The sequence below is a fragment of the Pan troglodytes genome, chromosome 16 (genome assembly GCF_028858775.2).
Source record: "Pan troglodytes isolate AG18354 chromosome 16, NHGRI_mPanTro3-v2.0_pri, whole genome shotgun sequence".
Lineage (NCBI taxonomy): Eukaryota > Metazoa > Chordata > Mammalia > Primates > Hominidae > Pan > Pan troglodytes.
The window spans coordinates 54,609,208-54,634,742 of record NC_072414.2 but is presented as its reverse complement, the minus strand read 5'-3'; the positions used below and the strand labels follow the sequence as shown (position 1 = coordinate 54,634,742).

Below are 25,535 nucleotides of genomic sequence, written 5' to 3'. Positions count from 1 at the left end.
CAAGTACTATGACTTACCCTACAGCAAAAAGAAAGTAGGATTAAGGCCAGGTGCAGTGGCTCACGCCTGTAATCCCAGCACTTTGGGAGGCCGAGTTGGGCAGATCACCTGAGGCCAGGAGTTCAAGACCAGCCTGGCCAACATGGCGAAACCCCGTCTCTACTAAAAATATAAAAATTAGCTGGGCGTGGTGGTGGGCACTTGTAATCCCAGCTACTTGGGAGGCTGAGGCAGGAGAATCGCCTGAACCCGGGAGGCTCACTGAACCCGCAATGAGCAGAGATTGCGCCACTGCACCCCAGCCTGGGTGACAGAGCAAGACTCTGTCTCAAAAAACACAGAAAACAAACAAACAAACAAAAACAACAAAAAGAAAGTAGGATTAGAACATATAGCAACCTAGAAATGTAGACTAAAGATGAGTGTGTATTTTCCACACTTGTGAGAAATTTAACTACATCCACTGAAGCCCTGTGAAAATGAGGCAGCTCAGAAAACACACCTCGATAAAGATTTATGCTCCTTGTCCACTGTGATGTTTTCAGGACAGCAAAGCCTGCAACTGGTCCTGGCGTCTACTCTTCTGCACCCGAACCCCTCTCCGGGATTTTCATGGTGCAGACTGAGGCTAGGATTGCTGATCAGGTTTCCTCTTCTAGTTTGACTGCGTGAAACTTCAGAGCCAAATCTGTGTACAATTTCTTGCAGTGTTGTTATAGTCTAATCCCTTTTTCTATTTTATCTTATTGTTTATTTTTCGTTTACCCGAATTTGAATGACTACTATCTTATTGGATCTTAAGGTTGTTTTTGTTTTTTCTTTACTCAAAGACTGGGTATAAATTCATAAAACCTGCATTGTGTTTCTTTTCATAATCTTGTCTCACTCTGACCATTTCTGCCCTCATTGTATGTGTGAAGGTTGCTTGATCCAACACAAAACCCTTCTGTGGTTTCCTTTGTGGAAGTGGAGCTGATGAAACCAGTGGTGAAACCCAGACATTGTCCTTTTAAAATATACTTTTCAGTCCCAGGGAGCTGTAAAGAGCCCAGGATGATGGTAGCAGTGCAGGCTGTTCAGGATCACCCTGGTTCACCCAGAGACAAACAAGTTCAGCTCCAGCAGAGGCCTCCTTCTCTTCAAAATAAATGCCTGTCATTGGTCAAGATGAGCAGCCTTCCCTTGGATCTCTGCCTGTAAGGGAGGACCACGAGGTGCCCTGACCCCACCTGCCTTACCAGCTGCGTGACTTGAGCTGGTCATTTAACTGCCATCTGCCTCAGTCTCCTCCTCTACAAAATGGGAGATAATAACAGATCTACCTATAAGATCGCTAGAGAATTAAATGAGTCAAAGGCACAGAGAAAAGGCTAGGTAAGGGCTTGTTATTATTTTTTTTTTATTTTTATTTTTTAGATGGAGCTTCACTCGTAGCCCAGGCAAGAATGCAGCGGCGCAATCTCGGGTCACTGCAACCTCTGCCTCCCGAGTAGCCGGTTCAAACGATTCTCCTGCCTCAGCCTCCCGAGTAGCTGGGATTACAGGCAGGTGCCACCATGCCTGGCTAACTTTGTATTTTTAGTAGAGATGGGGTTTCTCCATGTTGGCCAGGCTGGTCTCAAACTCCCAACCTCAGGTGATCCACCTGCCTTGGCCTCCCAAAGTGCTGGGATTACAGGTGTGAGCCACCGCACCCGGCCTGCGCTTGTTATTATTAGTAATAACATTAGTCATAGGAGTTGCAGAAACAATGGAAGCAGCATACTTGAGTCGGCCACTATCTGAGCTACAAATATCATTTTATTGTTTATTTTGTATCTATTATGTACTAGATAACCTAACAGGCATTAGGGGGCAAAGACAGGTACAACTCCTGTCTACATGGAGCTCACCTTCTAGTTAGCCCTTTATTCACTTAAATATAGTTCCTGTGGGCTGGCTGCAGTGGCTCATGCCTGTAATCCTAGTACTTTGGGAGGCTGAGGTGGGTAGATTACCTGAGGTCAGGAGTTTGAGACCAGCCTGGCCAACATGGTGAAATCCCATCTCTACCAAAAATACAAAAATTAGCCGAGCATGGTGGCGGGCGCCTGTAATCCCAGCCACCCAGGAGGCTGAGGCAGGAGAATTGCTGGAACCCGGGAGGTAGTGGTTGCAGTGAGCCAAGATCGCGCCACTGCACTCCAGCCTGGGCGACAGAGTGAGACTCTGTCTCAAAAAAACAAATAAATAAAAGTTAAAAATAAATAAATATAGTTCCTGTGTTTATTCTTATCGCAGTCATACAACATGCTTTTCCTAGACACAGAACTTTCTGAGGATGAGCTGTGAGGCTGAGTGTGTGTGCGAAGCAGCTAACTCCTATAGCACCTAGGCTATTTCTCTTGGAGGTCACTTAGGTTCCCACAACCTAAGAATTCAAGAGGGAAAAAGCCCTCACCCTGTGGGGCAAGGCTGGCATTACTATCAGCTTCCACCCTGGGGCTTGTTCATGAGCTCTGCCTAGGGGCAACTTAGGGGTGCACAATGGGGGCTCTGCACACTCCTGTGTAAAGCAGGGGTTTGTGCCCACCTGGCAAGACCAGAGGGCCAGGCCACCATACCTCAATGGGGCCGTGGAGGTCTACAAGAGTAAGAGCTGGCCACCATCCCCCTCTTCTCTCTGCCTCTAGCCACTGACTCTCCACCATGACCTCTTGGGAAGGCCTCTGTGCCCAATTTTGGATGGCTGTACTTGCTATAATTCATCTGTGTCTACATCTCAATCTCCCGGGAATGATTCAGCTCTCTCAAAGAAACACCAAAGAAAGAGCTTCCCCTTCTCCACTCCCTACCTCTCTTCTACAAGAGAGGAAAAGAAGTAGCTCCTCTGCAGGTAAGAACCCACCGTGCACTGGGTCACAGCCACCCAGAAGTGCTGCAAATGCCAAAGCCAGGGTCTTGCCCTCCACCTCGCTCTGCAGGACAGTCTGGGCTCAGGTACCCTGGAGCTTGCCTTGAACATTCAGACTCCAGGCACTGAGCAGGCCAGGCACAGACAGGTGCCTATCTGTCCCCATCTAGGAAGGTAAGTCAAGTCATGCCTTCACTGGGGGCCAGCTATCTTTAATTTAAGGAGGGACCAGGAGGGAAGGAAGCAGGGCATCCCATTTGATCTCACCATCAGTCCAGCTTTACCAAAGAGCCACATTTCCTGGAAGTTACCAAGGCCCTCTCTAATAATTCTGTCAACCCACTGGGACCTCGTTATCTCTTCCCAACTGGTGGGAACCCAGAGGGCAGGGCCTGAGTGAAGAGGCTCCCCTAGTCTCGGTATCTACACTTGAGAGCGCTCCATGCGATAGTAAGCTCAGGAAAAGCAGCAATGAACACAGCTCATGTGATTTTTCCATGTGGCTAACAGACACTTAGAATAGGACCAGGACAGCTAAGCTCCTGTTTGCAGCCAGAGTAGGGAGACCAGAAAACTAGAGAGAACATTTATGTAAGAATCCCTGAGTTCTCCCTTATGGAGGCAAGAGATGCCAGGACTACTGTTTGAACACTTCAACTAGAAATGACTATCGTTAAAACTCAAGTGGTAAATGAACAAAGGAGAAATAATTAACCACCCCCACAAGTGTGAACTTAGCAGCAGCCCATGCAGGTCAGTAAAAATTCCAGCCAAGTTGTTGGCTCCCAGGGCTGCTTTGCAAATCCCATATATCCCTAAGTAAACTGTAGGGCCACCACAGTCCCCAATATAGCAGCAATAAGATAGATATAGATATAGATATAGATATAGATATAGATATAGATATAGATATAGATATATAGATCTATAACCTAGTGTCAGGAATACATTTGCCATTAGAAGTCCATCTCCCCTGCTGGCCTCAGAGAGCAATAACTACATCCATGGAGTCATCTCTGTATTTCAAGGCCTAGCACAGTGCCCGCCATACAGTAGGTGCTCAATAAATATCTGTGGACTTCATACATACTCCATGGAAAGATTTAACCAGATTTTTCCCTAAATTAGTCATTAGGAATTATGCACAGTAATATCACAACTAAAGGATGAACAGAGGGCCAACATCCAGCAGACCAAGCTATGTCTACTCAACAACAGCCCGCTCCAGGAACCACAGATGCTGAACTTCATGGCTAACAAGATGAAGTTCTCCATCTGGGCAAATACACAACTCAAAAAAAGAACCAATGCCACATCAGTCAGAAATAACTGGAAGCTCCCCAAGGGCAAGGACCACGTGTATTGCTCACAATAAAGTACCCGACACAGAGAAGGGTTCAATACATATTTATTTAATCCATGAATGGGGTGGGGAGAAGTCAGCATTTCTACCCTCCACTAAGAACCAAAGAGAGTGCCCACAACATGGAATACAAGAATGATGAGAAAAGACCTTTGATACTATTTTCCATTTTCAGGTGAAGAAACTAAAACCTTGAAGTCAAGAGACCTTCCCAAAGTTCACACTGCTAGAAAAGCACAACCAGACCTTCTCACACTGCCACAGTGAACAGAGAGGGTACGCATACGGTTCATTAGAGCCCTCCCAGGATCCCTCCAACCTACCCTCCCAGTGCCAGGTAGTTCTTGGCACTGGCACCTGGAATTCCATCATTAAGTATATTGTTGGTCATAAAGATTTGTCCCCAGTTAAACTTTGCTATAAAAATGGATATGTGCATTTGCTGCCTATCACTGTCATAGAAATGGTAAGTTTCAGAACCCTCCGGGCAACTGAGCTGAGTGCTGCCCTTTATTAAAGATGATGCCTAATTAAGAGGAAATTCTGCTGAGGAAGGGGTAGTGCACTACAGAACACACTAGAACTCTGGCACAGTGGAGAAAGGGCAGTGAGCAGGGGAGTAAGAAAAAAGGACCGGCGGAAAGAGAGGGGAGCCGACGCCTATGTTCTCACAGCTTTATGATTTTGCCTAGAGCTGATCTTTAATGGACACATAGCATTTTGAAATGTATGGAAAATCAGGTTCAAGCTGCTTAGCCCAAAGATTAAGGCCCCCACCCACCGCCCAGCCTCATCTACCCCGCTTCCTATCTCCTAGGCACATCATAAGAATCCTCGATACTCATGAAATGGATGATTTTTCAATCCCTGCAAAACTGCTTCAATTATTTCAGCCTGTGTGTCTGAAATGTTACCACCCTCTGCTCCAGGTCCTCCGTTACCCGTCAGCCCAGCATCCGGCTTTGCTTCCATAAACTAGTCTTTAAACCCTGCCCCAACAAGCAAGGATCCATCTGCTCCCCTCAACTCTCAGAGCACTCAGCTGCGACCCTGCTCCAACACCAGCCCGCCTGGCCTGAGTCACCAGTGAAACAAACAGGAGATGCTATCACCTGATGACCACTCAGCAATGAAGTGCTCCAGGGCGCTTCCATGTATATCTTGTCCCTGGATATGATCAACAGGCTAGAAAGCTAAAAGGATTTTGCATTTTTTTGCACCCCCCTTCCACAGATAAAAACAGAGGTTCTGGGAAGATACATGAATTCCTGGCCTGTATGTGGAAGATACTGTCGTTTTTTGTTGAACCGTAAGAAGGCTGTGTCAGCTCTCCAGCAATCTCACTATTCCCCTGTGGTTGCCAAGACAGCTGAATAAATCATCCATACATTTCAGTCCTCTTGGAGTCTACCTTTCAGTCCTGCTATTTTCCTCCTCTTGTTACAAGCTTCAGAAAGAAGGTGGCTCTAAACTGAACTCTGACTTTGAATTCTTTTATACATTAACTTATTCAAATGATTTAAAGTAGATTGTTTACAAAAATGGATACAATAGAAATGTAAAAGGTCAGCTCCAAGAAAAAAAATAGAAGAAAAATAAAAGTGAAGGTCAAGACCAGGTGAACTATGAATTATTTACCATTTGTCTAGATATCAGGGAATAACTCATCCCATTACTTGTTTTCGTTGACCCTTGGTGGCCAGCCTATACAATCTCAGGAAGGCATATTCTGCAGGCTCCTGCTGAGGCTGAGCAACACGAGCTTTGTCATTAAGGCACACACCACTGTGATGGATACAGATATACTTGGCTTTTACGTGGGGTTGGGGTGGGGGAAGCTTTGTTCTACAAGTGCTCAGGGAGGGCATTCAGTGTTTTCCTCCAGACTGAACCTGGAAGAATGAGTGACAAGAACTGTGCGCAAGCTCCTTCTCAAGTGACTCTCTTCACGCTGCGCTTAATTTGATTGTGAGATAGTGTGGCCCCCACTGAAGGACATCTGCTAAAAGCAGCATGGATTTGGGTTGCCGAGTGACCATGCAAACCTATATTACCATGTTTGCTTTCACCTAAAAAATGGAAGAATCTTGCACTTCCTAGCTCCACTTCCTTCCCCTGCAAGGACCAGAGAAGAAAAGGCTGAGACCCCACACCACACATCACTCAAAAAGGCAACAGCACATTTTTTGACTTGGGCAAAATTTTCTTCAATTTTGAAGAAAAAAAGGAAAGAAATGAAAAACCTATTCTTGCCACTTATCTATGTTAACCTATTAACTATAAATCAGAAGGACCTAAAAATCTGGCATATATTTGGAGAATTGAAACAAACCAAGAAACCTGACTAAACTTTCCATTTGTGTAGACTCAAAGTCCATCTGCATATCATCACATTGCCAATCCAGCAGTCACAGACCAAACTGGATTTTCCAAAGGCTCCTCATTTTCTACCACCACTCATTCCAAGGTCACCCCCATTTTATACCTAAAACTTGCAATGTTTTAGTTAAACTCTATCTATCTATCTATCTATCTATCTATCTATCTATCTATCTATCTATTACAGTATCCCTGATCTTAGACTTAGAAGTCATTAAGTCTAGTTCTCTACAGGTTATGTAAATCCTTGCTGTAATTTTCCCATCCTTCTGAATGTAAGAATTAAAACTAATACATATATATATATTTTAAAATTTTAAGTATATAGTAGCAGCTAACACATGTAAGTGATTACATGCCTGGCACTGATGCTAAGCCCTTTTTATGTTAAGGCACTGAATCCTCAACATAACCCCATGCTAAGAGGTTTAGACTTCGCCCAAGCAGGACAACCAAAACAGAGTAGTCATGTGAACTCGACCAAGGCCACGGATCTGGGGGTTCTGTCTCCTAACGTGTGCTGTTTAAAACGGAAGGGAACATGGAGAAATCGATATAGTGCTTGGGTCAGGAATGCAGGAAAATGGGAAAAATGGTTTTTTATTGATAATGTGGTTTTTATTAATAATTGAACTTTCACTTGTTGCATTATTATATGTCATACACTGAACTAAGCACTTTACCTAATGATTCTGGAAAATCATTAGGTAAGGGAGATCCTATTTACCCTAGATAAATTAGGCTTAATAGAGATCATGTCTTACATGTAACAGGCAAACACAAGAGGAAAGGAAGGTTTAACCCAGGTCTGTCTGAATCTAGACTTCCATGTCTGATCCCACCCCACTCAAAGATAAATACCACTAACATTTGGACACATTTCCTTCCAATATATATGCATATTTTATGTAGTTGAGATGATATGCTCTATATAATTCTATATCCTAAGTTTTCCCCATTCTAATTACATAATATTCCCCCACAGTCTTGTAAACTCTTTATGTTGTTTTTAATAAATACATAATATTGTAAATAAGGCCCCATAATTTAATAGCTGTATCTTTTTGGTTATATCAGCTATTTACAAGTTTTTCCTATCATAAATAAGGATGCAATAAGGATTTTTTTTGAAACCTCTTCTGTTTTTATTTCAGATTATTTTCTTAAGCTAAAATTTTTTCCTTTTGTTAAAGGAATCATCAGTATTTTTACAAAACAACCCAGAAGATAACAAAACAACAAGAAATAATGAAATCTGAATGTACAAGTATCAGCTGTTTGATTTATGGGTTAGTTAAATGAATATGCATTAACAACTGAGAAGGCCAACAATCAATCCAGGTTTTATAGTTCAATCCACCCCACAGAACCATCCTGCCATCCAGGGCTCAAGCTGCAAGGGACCAGACCAAGAGACAGAATTGACAAAGGAATGAATGGGAGAAAAACCATCTAGCATAGACAATAAACTAGATTTACAGAAAAGAGGCAGAGAAAAGGTAAATGTTTAACACAAATTTTAAAATATATTGCAAACAGTGGAAATGACAGAAGAAGAAGGATTGGACTAGACTTTACTACAGAAAGCCATGTGGACATGCATGGTGAGCAGCCACGTGCTGCTTTCTGCAAGCCCAAGTTTTTAGAACTGCCTCCCAGATCGAAACCGAATTACAAAAAGAATATTAACTAAATTGAAGTATGCTGATGAAGTATCATTTTCCTTTAGTTAATAAAATAAAGCCAGATAAAAAGTCTTACCAATTTCATCAGTGAGTTATGAATAAGATTTGTATTTTCAAATAGCAAAAAAACAAATCAAATTGCAGCCTGGACACATACATATTACTTCATCAAAAGCATAAGGAAGAAATAAACATGTCCCCATGAGAGATGACATGAAACGATGAATTCTCAACAGCACAGTTGAGGACAGTGTTTTAAAGGATTGTTTTAAGATACTGTCACGTTTGTTGTATCTCCACAACCTGGACTTATTCTTGAAAAACAATTCCAAAAATAAATATAAAACTTAAGATAAAGCTGGAAAAATAACAGAAGAAATGCACAGACCAGTCAAAGAGAGACAGGGATAAAAGGTAAGAATCCCTAAAGAAATGGCAGGACTAAAGAACTCCCTGAATTGGAAAGGGGCCTCATCAATGGGAATTTGTGCTACAATCTTGTGTCATCTGTCAGCACCAACCTATAAAATTGATATTCATCTTGTCCTCCAACGGTGCACCTAGCTTACTGCTATGGGCTGAATTGTGTTTCTTCCAAAATTCATATGTTAAGGTCCTAACCCCCAGGACTTCAGACTGCGACCTTATTTGAAGATGGCACCTTTACAGAGGCAATCACGTCATAATCCGAATTGACCGTTGTCCTCATAAGAAGGAGAAATTTGGACACAGATACACAGGAAAGATGATGTAAAGAGGACAGGAGAAGATGGCAATCTAAAAGCCATAAGAGAGGCCTGGAACAGATCCTTCCCTCACAGCCTTCAGAGGGAACCAACCCTGCCAACACCATGACCTTGAACTTCCAGCCTCCAGAACTGTGAGACAATAAATTTTTGTTATTTAAGCCACCCAGTTAGTGGTATTTTGTTAGGGGACAGCCCTGGCAAACTCATCTATTTAGCCAGGCTAAATATAGGCCCAATTAGGATATTAATAAGTGCAATAAGCCTAAATATAGTTCTTTTGACACAAAATGGCAAATAGTACAGTTAAATGTAAGTGGTAATCAGTAGAATAATTATAAACGTGTGTGAATATGTAAACGGAGGCATAGCTGGGCCTCACGCCTAAAATCCCATTGACTCAAAGGCTGGGGTGGGAGGATTGCTTGAGTCCAGGAGTTCGAGACCAGCCTGGGCAACATAGCAAGACTCTGTCTCTACACAAATTTTTTAAATATAAAAACTAGCTGGGCCTGGTGGTGTGCACCTGCAGTCCTAGCTACTCAGGGGGCTAAGGCAGGAGGACAGTTTAAGCTCAGGAGTTCAAGGCTGTAGTGAGCTATGATCACATCACCGTACTGCAGCCTGAGTAACAGAGCAAGACACCATCTCTAAAACAAATAAACAAATATAAGCATAGATGCAGGTGCTGGTGTAGGCAAGGGCATAGGCGTATGCATATGTATACATTATGCCCAAGGTCGCAAAGCTAGCAAGTGACAGGAGCAGGACTCTAACCAGAGCATATCTGCCTCCAGGGCCCATGCCTTGCTATAATACCACCGTGCTGCACCACCTAACAAAATTAACTACATGGCACTGTGAAAAATATCTGTGAGAATAGGGTATGATTGATGCTACACAGAATTTAGGGTGCTTCCAGCCAAGTAGGGAAGAGACTATGTTAGCATTTTGTTAGAGTGGCAGAATTATACTTTGTTTGTTGTTTGTTTTATTTTGGCTTTTGTTATACTGGAATTAAAATAAATAAATTCAACAGCAACATAAGCCCACTTTCGGTTACTCTAATACAGATGAAACCAAATGGTGTTTTTCCTTGTCAGTTCGCTCCTCCATCATATAAAAAGAGATGGGAAGCAGATTTGCGGTGTCTCCCTCCACATTCTGCACAACCACCTCAAAATGCAGACATAAATATCTAGGGCACAGTATTTTGTGGATATAGAGGATAAGGTTCAGATTCTGGGCCTAGGGGAAGGATACAGGTCAATCTACATCCATTTATCAATAACCTATAATGCACAAGATACTGTGCTGATTACTTCAGGGAATAAACAAGATGGAATAAGGCTGGTCTTGCATTTATGTGGCTTAAACTCTCACAGCAACTCTCACTGAGAGTTGGCGGGTGCCATGTAGTAGATCAGCTGCTGCCTGTGAGAGAGGAGTCCTGCCTTGCCCTCCAAGAGCTTCCACAGGGCTCGGGGAGGACAGTAGCAAGCAGTACAGGGTGACAAGTCTGGAATAAGAGCCTAGGTCACTCTGATCACTAAAGTCCTTCCAACATCTAAGTGATTCAAGGATGAAGTCACACCTCTAAGGGTTCAGGTCGTTAGGAGTCCTTGAGGTTCCTGAAGGGCTCCAAGATTATTCTGGGGCCTTCTCGACCTTTCCAGGCAAGACCTAAGCAGGTGAGATTTAGTCAGAACAGAAATGGCCTCCAGCACAAGCAAGAGCTGCTCAACTTTAACGCCACACCCCACAGGGGCACTAGTCCCCAGAATGAGACTATGTACTCCGTTAACTACTTATTATCATTGACTGCCTCTAAGCAGGCGCTGGGGCTGTCTAGAAAGCTGTGACAATAAGTTTGTATGAAAGATTCGGGGGGAGCACACATAACTTCTAACTAGTGCCCACAGAGACTTTGGAGCCACTCTCTTACCAGTGGTCCAATGGCTGTACCTACTGTGATCCTTGTGGGCTCGCACATCACCACAGCTCCTGATGAAACTGAGGTTGACAGATTTTATCATCATCTATAGAGAGGAGACTATTAAAAAATACCTCACTATAAAACTATCAAGGCCGGGCATGGTGGCTCATGCCCATGATCCCAGCACTTTGGGAAGCCGAGGCACGAGGATGGTTTGATCCCAGGAATTCAACAGCCTGGGAAACATAGGGAGACCCCGTCTATACCAAAAAACAAAAAGAAAAGAGAGAAAGAAGAGAAAGAAGAAAAAGCGGGAGAAGGGAGGGAGGGAGGGAGAGAAAGAAAGAAAGAAAGAGAGGAGGAAAGAGAAAGAAAGAAAAAGAAAGAAAAAGAAGGAAAGAAAGAGAAAGAAAGAGGGAGGGAGGACAGAAGGGAGAGGGAGAGAGAGAGTGAAAGAAGAGAGAAAAAGAAAGAAAGGAAAGGAAAGGAAAGGAAGAAAGAAAGAAAGAAAGAAAAGAGAAAGAAAGAGAGAGAGAGAAAGAAAGAGAAAGGAAGGAAGAAAGGAAGAAAACTATCAAACCTGAAAAAATAATGGATGAGTGATTATTTGTGCTAGAGAAGAGAAGCCATCTTGACTTAGGAATCCACTGAGCAAGCTTCCTCTGTTACGGTTTGCATGTGTCTTCTCCAAAATTCATGTTGAAACTTAATCCCCAATACAACGGTATTAAGAGGTGGGGCCTTTAGGAAGTGATTTGGCTCTGACAAGGCTGAAGTCAAGACAAGGAGAGGAGGCAGAAAGGAGAGAGAGAGACTGCAACCTGGGAGGGATGAGAAGCTGCGGAACTCATAGGAAGCTGCAAGCCAACAGAGTCTATTTTGCTTTGGGGGATCCTTTGGTTATATATCCATATTCCCCTGATTGTTACTATCCTGGGTGAGAAAAGGCTAGCTAAGTATTTCAATGCCTTAGGAAAAAAAATGGCTTATTCAAATGAAAAACTCTTTTAAGTTTTCTTTTCTATTTATCTTTCGAAAGACATCTAGAAATTTACTGGGGGGAAGATGTCTTTTCATTCCCCCTTCACGCTCCTCCCCCTCTTTAGTGATGAATCTCTTGGTGAACTCGTCTGAATGTCAAAAAGAAAAAGACATCTTCTCAGAAAAATATAAATATTTATAGACAGCATTACTCCATCACCCCTGAAATGTTAAACAGAGCTGTTTCTCCATTCTCTTCTTTATTGATTTAGTTATGTGGTACATAATCAGAAAGCCAAAAAAAAAAGGTAACGGTGGAACTCAAATCACCAGGTCATGCATCAAATAAACGCAGACCAAAAAACATTCATTAAATCTTGTTGTGATATACCTCCAGAGAGCAGTAACAGAAATAAAAAAAATCAATGTCAAAACAAACCTGGCCTCGGACTGCTGGAGAATGGCTGCTCACAGACCTTCCTCTGTGATGAGATCCTGACGTCTGTGGCACTTTTCCTCCTCTGAGGTATGTGCTCTTAGGGCTAAGTCCCACCAGTATGACTGCAGGGCCAGTGGGAACAGAGTGGGATGTATTTAAAAGCAAAAATATCAGGGAGTCAAGTCCTCATTCAGCACCAAAAGCGTCTGAGTGGCCCTCCTCAACTTTCTCACCGGGTTTTAGCCTAGACAACTTTTAAGGAAGGTAAGTACCTTAGAAGTCATCTAGTCTAAAACCCAAGTCTGTTTTCTGGATCTCTCTTCTGATACCTAAAATCTGGCTTTACCTAAATGACCTGTCCTCTTTCCAAGTGATAGTCAACCTACTAATAAGCAAAAATGATGATTAGTTGGTGCCATATTTCCACAGTTTTTCCAATAGTTACAGAAAGGCTACTTGTGACAGTAGATGTAATTTTACAGTGTTACTAATGATCATTCTGGCAGCTCGTTATATACACTATAAAACCGAAAATAACCCCACCAAAGAAACAAAAAAGATAATTTCCTGACTTTAAAGACATAGAAGAGATTCTCTAGATTAAGAACAATGGGAAAAGGATGTTAAAATGATCTATGGTGCCCTCAATTACCTTTAAAATGCTCACGTATTTTCTAAGGGATTTTCACAAAGCTTCAATGTATTAGGACTCTCAATTTTAACTGCTGCCTGGGGCTTTACCCTACTTATTTTTAAATAATTTAATATTTGCCTTTTGTTGGGTCCCAAAAACAAAATGTACTCAAAAACATACACTTCGAAAGATGAGCAGAAAATATGTAAAATCAGTATATCAATTATTCTAAAGGGAACTAACACTTTACTGACACATGTTTTGAGTCACACTCTTGCAAACAAAATAAAACTGCTACCCTCCAAGAGCTCATGGCTTAGCCTTATATGGCCCTACCTTGGAATGTCGGGACAACTTTGGAAAATACCTCATTTGGGGGAAAAGCACACAAAACTAACAGACATCAACACAAAAGGGCAGGTCAAAAATAAAAAGCTTTAAAAACAAAATTCACAGTAGGTAACACCAAGACACCTCCCAAAGCTCAGCTTAGGGTTCTTCTCTTAGGAAAAGCATGAAGTTGGAATCGGTATAACCTGGGGAACTGTCACAGATGGCTGACATGGAAGCACTATCTCACAGAGAAATGATATCACCATGTACTGATCACACATTATGTGCCAGACACACAATGTTTATCTCATTTACTCCATCCAAGGTCACAAAAAGCTGGTGACACCAAAGAAGTGGCAGAGCCTAAATGAAGTCTACCACCAAAATTTCCTTTTTTATTTTTATTTTTTGAAACAGGGTCTCACTCTGTGGCCCAGGCTGGAGTGTGGTGGCGTGATCATGGCTCACTGCAGCCTCAAGTGGGCTCAAGCAATCCTCCCACCTCTGCCTCCCAAGTAACTGGGACTACAGGTGTGTGCTACTATGCCCAGCTAATTTTTTAATTTTTTTTTAGAGACAGGATCTCACTACATTGTCCAGGCTGGTCGCAAACTCCTGGGCTCAAGCAATCCTCCTGCCTCATACCTCCCACCTTGGCCTCCCAGAGTGCTGGGATTACAGGTGAGAGACACTGTGCCCAGCCCCACTACCAAATTTTCTGATAAATAAAATAGAAAACTGGGAATTATGCTGTCAAATAGGTTAAGTCTCCAGGATCATCTGGGAAAACTCTGCAGATATCAGGACAGGGAATTCCTAGAGTGGAAGAAGGTACAGTGCAGTATCATTTTATGACCAAATCCCATAAGGTTGCCAGGACTGTCTGTTCCGCTTTTGCCAGCAATATGCAACCTTCTGCTCCAGTGCGTGGTCTCATTAACTGGATTGTCTTTCCATGCTTGGTACACAGGAATGCTCATCCCTTCTTCTAATCCTAGATCTTAATTATGAGGGTCAAAAATGGAGACTGAAAATATAGATCTTTCTATGAAAAATGTCTTTATTTTAGCATAGGCTTAGAAAAAGCGTATGATCTGTACTATAATTCATACACGTTTACAATAATTCCATTTAATTCAACAAAACGTTATGGAAGTCCTACTATATATGATGTTCTAAGCATTTAGTATTATTACACTTCTGCTCCTGTGTAATTTGCATTGTGTAAATTGGGGTTTTGCCTATGCAAGTCACCCTGGGATGCCTACATCGTGAAATCTGAATCTGCTGCTTTAAAAGGGCAGGGAAGCCCCCATAGGTACATGAATAGTTTCAAAACCACAACCATTTTAGCCTTACCCCAGAATTACACAGTGAGTTACTAGTAAAGGAGAAAGAAAATTATAGTCCACACCTTGTTACCAAGACTAAGTAACTGCAATATGAGATTTAAATTGAGCAATAACCATCAATTGGCATTACTGGTAATCTTAGATTTCTCAGTTAAAGAACCTATGTATGTCAATACAATTATGAAAGTCTGATTTCTATATTGGGACTCTAGAAAACGAGAATGTTTGCTTCCCATGTTGACAGTTCCTGTGTGATTTTGCCCTTTTTGTAATTTCCTCTATTGAAAATGAAATTCATAGCATAATTAGAATCTTCATGGATTAAATTCCGATGCTAAAACTGCACATGACACAGGCAAAGGAAACAGAACATGAGCCCCACCTGGAAAGAATTAAGAGAGTAAAACGAGCAAGCCCAAAATTGCCTAATAAAAATCACTAATTCTGGAAGTTTTAACAAGATGCTTTCTTAAAGGAAAAAAAGGAAAATTTAGGGAAATTAGAAAAGGTAAAGAAAATTAACATACTTAATCCTAATGATGTAACTGCATAATAATCAATTTTTAAAACTCAAATAAATACAGGTAATTCTAGTATAGCTAAGAGAAAAAACCCTCAGCCTGCATGTAGTATTGCTCTTTCGACTTTTAAAATAATGTGTCTCACACACAGCAGTTCAATTTCTGTGTTAGCCTCTAGGAAGCACAAATCAACATTTCACAAGATAATTCTGTATATGATGAATCTCTGCTTATTTCAAGGATAATTACAACTGTTAAATGTTACCATTCTGAATATAAGGTAAAAAACACAAATAAAGATTATACTTACCTAATTCCCTCTTTGGCTAGCCCCCAAAATTCACGAACTCCCTCCATCAGGAGCAACAAAGACAGCAAGACAGAAAGGGAACACCTATCACTTCATCTCCTGATGAAAGCAACTGAGGTGCTTGGGTATAATTCCACCCTACTAAAAGTCAGAACAATATAGAAAATTTAATATCTACCTTCCTTCCTGCACATCCAAGAGGATGGATCATCCCCTTAAGAATTCTCTTTTGCCAAGAAACAAAATGGCCTAACTACTAGAACTGCATTAGCCTTCAGTGATGATGAAATTTTAAAAGGCATGTGTAATAAAGGCGTGGCCAGCACAAGCAAGCAAAAAGCAAGATGTTCCTTGATTCTTTTATCATGAGCACTTACCTTAGCCCTTCCTTGCAACCCCGGCAATATATCCACAATCCTATTTTAGCTGAGTAGAGTTTAAAATACTTATGTTAATGTAACTGGATATCTGCCAAGAGGAAACACCTTGGTATTCGTCCTTGCGCTACAACTAACCCTACACTCCTCAAGTTTCTTCCCTCTGTGTCCACCATCCAGCAAACACAATTTATGCCATCTTCAGTTTCATCCATATGTCAACCTCACACCAGTAGACACAGATATCTGATCCAACTAAAAGCTTACTTTTGTAACCTCCCAAGTAGCAATAAGTGGGCCCTTAATAAGAGCTGTGTGCCCTTGGACAAGGCATTTATCATCTCTGAGTCTCACGTTCCTCCTTTGTGAACTAAATGGTGAGGACCAGGTGATGTCAGAGTGGCCTTCTAGCAGCCCATGCCATCATGTCTAGGTGCACATCCTTGCTGCTGGCTTTCCCAGATCAGGGAAAATGCAAACTTCAGTCTCAGGTTCTTATGTTCAATTGTTTCAAAGGATTGAGGATATAATTACAATTAGAGAAGAAAATAATGAAGGGCAGTAGTGAGCATGTTAATTCATTTTCCATATTCAAGTCAGTAATGCTTTGGCCCGCCTGAATCTTTGACTATAATATTCCAGGGAGCAAGAGATCACCTCCTGGCAGATGTCAGTGAACTATTTATGCGATTATTCCAGGCAAAATGAACCTGAAATACCTACTTTTGGTTTTTATTTTGTTTGTTCAACTGGATGAAAAGCAACAAACATAATTGTTTATATTTTCCTAAGCACAGAGAACACAACTCCAGAAAATACAAGATAGAATTGGTGACCTATAAAATCATTTGAAAGTCAACAATTTAAAAAGCCTCAAATGCAAGACCAGCTCCTGTTAAAATGTCTTCTATGTACCTATATTTGCTAATCTGTCATGTATATCGTTAGGTGTGCCATAATCCCAAATGCTTGCAAGTCATTAAGATGAATGGCTTGAAGTCAAGGGTATAGGAAGACTCTCTCAAACTTGCCCTTTGACCCATGGAAGAAGGTGGCATCTGCCCAGTGCTTGAGGACAGATTTCATGGGGAACTCAGGCCCTACCCCACCTACAGCCTAGACATCCCCAGTCTCCCTCTATTGCACACTCACACAGGAGTGGGCCCTACAGTCCTTCCTTCAGCATCCATTCCCATCTGCCCACTCTGCCCACTCAGATCTCTGCCCTCTCCAGCAAAACGACATCACCATAGCACAGTCTGAAAGCCAGGCTGGCAACACAGAAGCCCAGAATTGCCTGGATTTGAAAGAGTCTTATTCTCTAAAAAGACAGGTGGTTCCATTTAAAATTCCACTCTGCCCATCGGCATCAACCCATGCTTCACCCTCAGCCCCCAACACATATGCTGCGGGAGTTCCCGTCCTCCCCCAGGCCTTGCCTGCAGGCAGTAGCCTAACTGTTCCCAGCCGCTGCTGGCTTCCTCTTGGCTCTGGAGCAGCATCGTGTTCTAACAACATGGATGCAGAAACCTCCAAGACCATCTCGTAGCAGAGGGCATTTCCCCATATTTCTTGCTGTAACCACAGCCTATGCCTTCTTACCTTTAATTCAATTACAAGGATGAATTAATTTGGTCTCTGATACTAAAAAAATCCTCAGCTTACACTGCAGCCACCAGAGCCCAACCATACCCTAGTGGAGGGGACTCCACAACAGGCCACAGCATTGAAAAGTTCCAGGGGTGATCAAGATTACTCCACCTTGGCCAAGCTTTCCTAAAGGGTTCATTCAGCCTTGAGTAACCAGAAAAGTAGGTCATGGGCCTGAGTCATAGTCTGAAGCCCCATGTGCACATTCAGTAGGGAAGAACCAAGCCCCACAGTTCTGTGTGGTTTGCAAGATGCAAGCAACATTTGCAGATGGGTCCTCACGCTACTTCCCCCACCAATACGCTCACATCAGCCTTGACTTCCAGCACAATAACACACACCCCTGCATCCTCCAGTCATCCTGAAAGCACAACAATATTCCCCTCAGGCAGCCAAAAAATAAAAATTAAAAAAGAGAAAGTGAAAGCAATCTAAGACATTATTGGTACAAGCAGCTTTTAGGTCACCATGCTCCAGCGAACCAAGGCAATAGCCTCTGATTAAGACAGGCTTAATCGTTCTTAGCTGCATTGTTTTTTTCTTATTTGGTCAGTAGCTGTCACATTGATGTGGTGTTACTAGTCTTTAACCCTACTTTTTAAAGCAAGACTCTCTTTGCCCTTACTGCCATCATGTGCTTATGTACATAATTGTGTGCGTAGACACATGCAGACACCCCCACACCCCTTTGACATCACAGAATGGACTACTGAGGAATTAACTCAGCACTCCAGTGCTTTTAAGAGAAATGTGTTGAGACAACCTGACAAAGAAGCAGAGGAAAACCATCAAAGCTTATCTATTTCTTCCTTCTCTGCTCTTCTGTGATATTTTCTTTCCTATCTGCACCTAAAAGAGAAAATCTTATGCCTTTCAATGTCAACAATGAATGATGAAGCTTCTGAAACAAAGCTGTAAAACAGCACATTCACGCGTCCTATCACCTATGAGACCTTCCCACTTCAAGGCTTCCCAGGGACAGAACACTCCATCCTTCTGTAGGGACCTAGGATGGGATTCAGTCGGAAGGGCAGTGGAGGTTTACTCTATCAGCTGAGAAGCAGGGAACTTCTGGCAGTAATACATAACTTTTAAATCCATCAGAAAAATAATATTGCAAGCCAGCTAAGACTAATTTTCTCAAACTTGGTACAAATATGAAAAAATGTGACCACATGCAAAGAGCCTGCAAAGGTGCAAGCCAAACAGCATGGATCTTCCTGGATCTCATGAAGGTTAGAGTTAATTTGGCCATTTAAAAACAACACTAATATATTATTTCTGAGTGGAATACAAAACTCACGTGTAGCTCTATTATCAAACCACTTGGAGCAGGTCCATCCTCAGGCCCGTGTGAGGTATTGGATCCCCTGTGCTCCTCTGTAGTTAAGGATACAGTGAAAATCCTGAATCCTAGCCATCATGTGATTGACAGCAAAGGAAAAAGTACAGTAATACCTAAAGCAAAAAACCAACTAAAGGCAGATGTGACATCAGCAGTGAGTTTGATGGGTCAATCCTCAGTGGAATGACAAATCAACTAATCTTCCAAAACCAAGAGTCCATATGCCTTTCTCTCATATTTTGCTATCTCACCGGACTTATTCTCATCTCCAAATGAAATACATAAACCTAAAAGAAACAGTAAAACCAAAGGGAAATAGGTTCTGGATCAAGTGGAAAACTGCCTGATAATGGTCAGCTTGCTAAGAAACAAAGGATTAGAAGTAAATGTATGTTTTGAGTTTTGGGTAAAATAAATGTTAACAGTAATTCCAGGAATACTGTCAACACCAAATGGCGATCTCAGTTGGTGTTGACATAGATTAGCTACAATTTAAACTTTAATTTACGTACGATGCATTCTCATTCCATAAAGGTCTAGGATTTCATATAAGAACCACAGAGTGAACTTAGAATCATTATCTCAGCAATACTGCAAAAGTATGCTGATGAATGTAAGTTGGTTTTGGTAGATGGAACCATCACTAGATCACTGGATCAGCTATGTAAAAGATACTACCTTTCTCTTTGACTTATGACCTGTGAGATTTTCAGTGAAAATAGAACAAATGATTTCCTGCATTTGTCAAACCAATAGTTCCCTTCATGCTTAGCCGTAGACAATCATCTGAAGAATAATTCTAAAGTGCTACACTTTCTATAAACACACACTTGGTTTAGGATGTGCAGTCCCAAAGAGCTTTTGTTTATATGGATACAGTAATGTTTCATTCTTTTCCACTCCCGCACAGATTAACCAGCACAGGACTTAGTTAAAATCTCCACTGCCCATTCAGTTACTCCATATGGATATTAAGCAAAGTAAATCCACTTAGTGACTACACCATGAGGACTGGAGGCCACGTTGATCACCCTGATTAGCCCTGTCAGCTGGAGTAAGAAAGACAGGCTGGCACTCAGGGCCAGCTGTGCAGGGCACACAGACAGATGATGGGCAACATCGATGGGCTCTGAGCAATTGGTCTGGGCAGTGATGGATGTTATGTCGACAGCTTAGAGTGTTATTACAGATACAGAACTGGCCCAAGAGAAATCCAAACTCCATCTTATTTTATTAAGATAAAGTTGGAGTGTCCATGACACAGTGCAGGACCAAGGAAGCTTTTCCCTCTTTTATCACTGACTCAAGCACAAAACAAAACAAAATCAATGTATATATTAAATAAGAATAAGGCAATTTAACTCAGTGAATGTATGTGTAAGACAGATTACAAAATGCCACATCTGCATTTTTAAAATTATGAACAGGATACATAAAATTTTTCAGTAAATACATGTAAAAAAATTATTTAATCCATATTATTAATTACAGTAAATTGTTTCAGGGCAGAGAGGAGAGTCATGGCTGTCTCTGTGTCCCCTTCATGATTATCAAGGGGCAAGTGCTTAATACATAACAGGACAGATCACACATCAGTTTCCACCCTACAGAATGGACTGAATGGAGATTGGGTGCTGGGTATTCCCCCACTTGTCTGGAACAGGAGGCCCTCCAAATTTGCAATTACATGGCTGAAAGGAGAAACCATCCCCCACAAAATCCCCAACTTTTACAGATACACACACACACTCACACCCTTTTCCACTTCTTTCCTTTTGTACCTCAAAAGGTTCTACTAATTATCTCATTGTATCACCTGGAGTGAGTCGTTTTAATTTTCTGATCCTCAGTTTCCAAATTAAGACTAATAATAATTTGCACATTAATAATACCAAGGCCTACAAAGCATAGGATTACTCTGAAGAGTAAATCAAACTGGTAATGTTTCCCTTTGCAAACACACCCCCCACCCCCGGGCTTAGTCCTTTAGGCCAAGAAAAGCCTGGCTCATACATGGCACTGCCAGGGAAGGATGGGAAAGCATGTTTTTTTCTACTGGATACCAGCAAGATTTTCCTAAATGTGCACAGATGACATCTACACTAGCAGAGTGATTCTCCATTCCAAACCGGTTTTATGTCCTGAGGTCCTGAGGCCATCTGTGTTGGGAGGACCCTTTGGTAGAATTAGCTAGCAATTCTGTGAGGAAAAATCTCCCACACTTTGCCATTCCTTTTTAGTACCTGCTAATGCAAGAGCTACTAGTAACTACTCCGAAGTAATGATGTTACATTTATATTGGGCCAATCCCGCCATAATCAGGGAGCTCTTCGCAGCAAATAAGAGGGACCCTGTTCCAAGAAATCTAGGCAAATAACATCACGTTGAAGTGCAAGACTGCAGGAGCTCAGTAACATTTCTCAAACATATAAGTACCTCTGCCACCCCTTCATATGAAAATATCACTGCTGCACGATTTAGTTTCACAGCATGAGGACCTGAACTTATCTGGATTTAAACTTCTAGTACACATTTGAGAATACAAGGCTGGGGGCACAAAGTTGGAGGGCCTGAATCAATGCCACCAAGAAACTGTATATTTATCTCTATTGACCAAGAGAATCATTTCTCATTTGAAAGATGCTGTTTTTCTTCTTCTCAGTATCTGTGTATCAACTTTACCTTCTATTCACCCTAATAGTGTGAACTAGCATATTGTGCCCCAAATGCTATGTTTCCCAGTAAACTTTCCAAAGGACACGGCCATACAATATCACCCTGCATCCTTTGCAGGGTTTTCAACTTTGTTGATGCTCTAACCTGAATCCTTGAGTGCTGATAAAGGTAAACAAATAAATATAATACTTCAGAGACACAGTTCATTCCTTAAGTCCCAAGGTGCGATAAGAAGCAGGTTTCGGCCGGGCACAGTGGCTCACACCTGTAATCCCAGCACTTTGGGAGGCCGAGGTGGGCGGATCACAAGGTCAGGAGATTGAGACCATCCTGGCTAACATGGTGAAACCCCGTCTCTACTAAAAATATAAAAAAATTAGCCGGGCGTGGTGGCAGGCGCCTGTAGTCCCAGCTACTCGGGAGGCTGAGGCAGGAGAATGGTGTGAACCTGGGAGGTGGAGCTTGCAGCGAGCTGAGATCGCGCCACTGCACTCCAGCCTGGGCGACAGAGTGAGGCTCCGTCTCGAAAAAAAAAAAAAGAAGCAGGTTTCAGGAATCTGAAAATTCACTTTGGGGCTGGGTGTGGTGGCTCACATCTATAATTCCAGCACTTTGGGAGGCCAAGGTGGGAGGATCACTTGAGCCCATGAGTTTGAGACCAACCTGGGCAACATAGCAAAATCTCATCCCTACAAAAAAATTTTACAAAATTAGCCAGGCATGGTGGCACACTCCTGTAGTGCCCGCTATTAGGGAGGCTGAGGTAGGAGGATTGCTTGAGCCCAGGAGGTTGAGGCTACAGCGAGCTGTGTTCATGCCACTGCGCTCCAGCTTAGGCAACAGAAAAAAAAAAGAAAGAAAGAAAAGGGTGTGGGGCGGGGAGGGAGGGAGAGAGAGAGAAAGAGAGTATGAATGAATTCACTTGGACAACAACAAAAGCAGTAGGCAGGCCATTTCCAAAGGTTCAGATTTTCACGGAAAACTTCTTCCAGTGGTATAGGATGCTGGTAAATTTGCTTATATATTGGCCAAATTAAAATGAAAGGTGCACCAGACACAGGAACATTTTGCACACGGAAATTTTTACTGCACTGATTATAAACATTGCAGTTTAAAACCTCGATAAAGATTAACTGAGGCCAGGGGTTTGAGACTAGCCTCGGCAATATAGTAAGACCCTGTCTCTACAAAAAATAAAAATAAAAAAAATAGCCTGTGTGGTGGAACCCAGCTGTAGTCCCAGCTACTCAATAAGCTGAGGTGGGAGGATTGCTTGAGCCTAAGAGTTTGAGTCTGAAGTGAGCCATAAGCAGGCCACTGCATTCCAGCCTGGGCAACAGAGCAAGACCTCCATCTCTAAAAATAAAAATAAAACCTAGATAAACTGAGGATACCTAAAGCTGAAGGTCAATGGGAGATAGACCTTCAGTCTCTGCCATTTTGGGCTGGTTGTTACATTAGTACCCCAGAGCTAAAAAAAATGACCACAAACTTGGTGTCTAAAACAATAGGAATTTGTTCTCTCGTAGCTACAGATGCCAGAAGGCTGAAATCCAGGTTTCAGTGGGACCACGCTACCCTCCGAGGCTCTAGAACAATACTTCCGTTCTCCTTTCAGCTTCTGGGGGGCTCCATCTTCACATGCCATTCTCCTCTATGTGTTTGTGTGGCCTCTCCTCTTCCTACAAGGACACCAGTCATCAGATTCAGGGCCCACCCTAATCCAGTATGAGCTTATCTCCATTCTTAACTAGTTACACCTGCAAAAACTATTTCCAAATAAGGTCACATTCTGAGGTTTTAGATAGACACAATTTTGGCAGGGGGGGCAGGTGGGTCACACTATTCAACCCGCTACAGTTGTTAATGAAAAATCGAGTGCAACTCTTATGACAAGAATTCTCTTGATTTAAAAATACTTTCTGTAGAATTATCAAGATGCAGAATGCCATCTATATAGCTCTCACAAACTGGAGGATGGAGCGTGTGGGCCAGCTCCTCCAAGGAGAGAAACTGGAGGTGCGCTATGAGAATGGGCACGCCCACTCCAGCAGCTTCTCCAGCACCTCAGTCTTCTCTAACAGAGCAGAGCTGTGTCACCAGAGCCAAACATGGAAAGTAAATGGCATTTTTCAGAAAAAACATGCATACTGCCTCCCTCCTTTCACCTCCAATCCAAGAAAGATTTGTAGCCAACATATACTGTTTTGAGAAAAAACAAACAAACCTAGATTCATTGCTATGCTCAGTTAAAAAAAAAAAAAATCAAACATCTCAGCATCCAAGCAACATAAATTAATCCAAACTAAGAACAGAAAACAGGGCATAGTATAGGCCACAGACAGAAATGCTGATTTGCTTTCCAGCTTATTCTGCAAAAATGAAAGGCACAAGTATTCAGTCCCGTAAACTAGTTTATATGGTGTGAGTTTAGTTTATAACATTAACAGCAACTCAAGAAGGAAAGCCATTTTAACAATGCACATTTTCTAACTGAACCTTTGTTCTGTACACTTAAAGCCAGAAAAGGTTTTCAACATCTCCAGTACAATATTTCACTCTAAAAACCTACACATCAGGAGAAACAAACTGGAAAGCTTCAGAAAACCCTTACACATCTGCAAATTCTCTAGGCTTGAGGAATCAACCACCTTCATAGTAACAAAAAGCATTTTTAAGAAGGAAATCGTCAAAGGTCTGACTCACTCAGCTCTGTTGACTCTGTCATTCCTTCCTCCAGGGGATGGACAGAGACGCAGGCCCTCATCAGTGTATTAGCGTACCTAGCTGGTACCCAGAGCTTTAGTGGAAATCTGTGTGTCATGATCACCTCCCCAAAACACACACAGAAAACCTTTAACATACAAACAACTCACAATGACAACATCCAAGTCCTCTGACCAGGAGCTCCCACTGAGTCCTCTGTTAATACCCAGGGGTCCGAAGTTTCAGGAATCAACTCAGGGTAACAAGTGCGGGTGTCCTCCGCCAGGCAGACTTTCTGTCGTGGAAGAGTGTGGAGTGGGAAAAGAAGAATTAGGTAAAAATAACATTACAAATCTTGTACCAGAAAACAGTCACTGAAGTTGAACAGAATACCTAAACAAAAATGGATGAAAGAATAGGAGAAAATGTTCAAACTAAATTCCAAATTACATGTAACACTAAAAATATTTCCTAGGGTCTTGGGCCACTATGATCCACCTGGCTGTTATTGAAGAAACCAAACACATATCTCAAGAATTGCCTGAGGCACTGGGCATGGTGGCTTTTGCCTGTAATCTCAACACGTTGAGAGGCCAAAGCGGGAGGATCATTTCAGCCCAGAAGTTCGAGACCAACCTAGGCAACATAGTGAGATTCTGTCTCTACAAAAAAAAAAAAAAAAAAAAAAGAATTGCCTGAATGATGAATCACTTGGATACCTCAGCTTCCTTCAAGAGTCTTCTTTCTTTTCAGAAAGGACTTTTTAACTGGAAGACTACAGTTCTGCTTCTGGTTTCATAATTTAAATACAACAGAGTATGTTTCTCCTAAATATCAGAAGGTGAAAATTCCTCCTTTTACATCTTCAGCACTAACATCCTTCTCCTCTATGCATTTGATTTAGAAGTTCAAGACAAGCAAAAAGAACAGAAACTCCAAGAGAGAGCCATTCAGTGTAGGAGACACTTCAAACAGACAGATGCTGCCACGGCACCTGATTTAGCAGTCAGAGGTGCAGGGTGGAAGCGGGGATGAGGCCTTGTGAGATGGCATCTCTGATCAGGGTGGTGACCACCAACACAGGGAGCTCACAGAGGCAGGAGAAAGGGGGTGACAGTGGCCAGTGTACCCCCCGCTTCTGTTACAGTCGTGTTTCTTGTCTGCTAATAGCTCCCTATAAATGTGCAATCAAGGATAGGTGAGTGCCTT

At 42.2% G+C, this 25,535-nt stretch overlaps 1 protein-coding gene across 16 annotated transcripts in view; it reads right to left on the bottom strand.

The window, feature by feature from the left end:
• The window catches only part of TLN2 (talin 2), a 450,464-nt gene that overhangs the window by 196,774 nt on the left and 228,155 nt on the right, over positions 1 to 25,535 (bottom strand). For 2 of the 16 annotated variants that reach the window (XM_054666987.2, XM_054666977.2), the window contains exon 3: positions 24,497 to 24,621. The exons of the other annotated variants lie outside the window; for them this stretch is intronic. The gene's annotated coding sequence lies outside the window, so the exon portion shown is untranslated. The remainder of the gene's footprint in view (positions 1 to 24,496; positions 24,622 to 25,535) is intronic. 16 annotated transcript variants of the gene reach the window in all.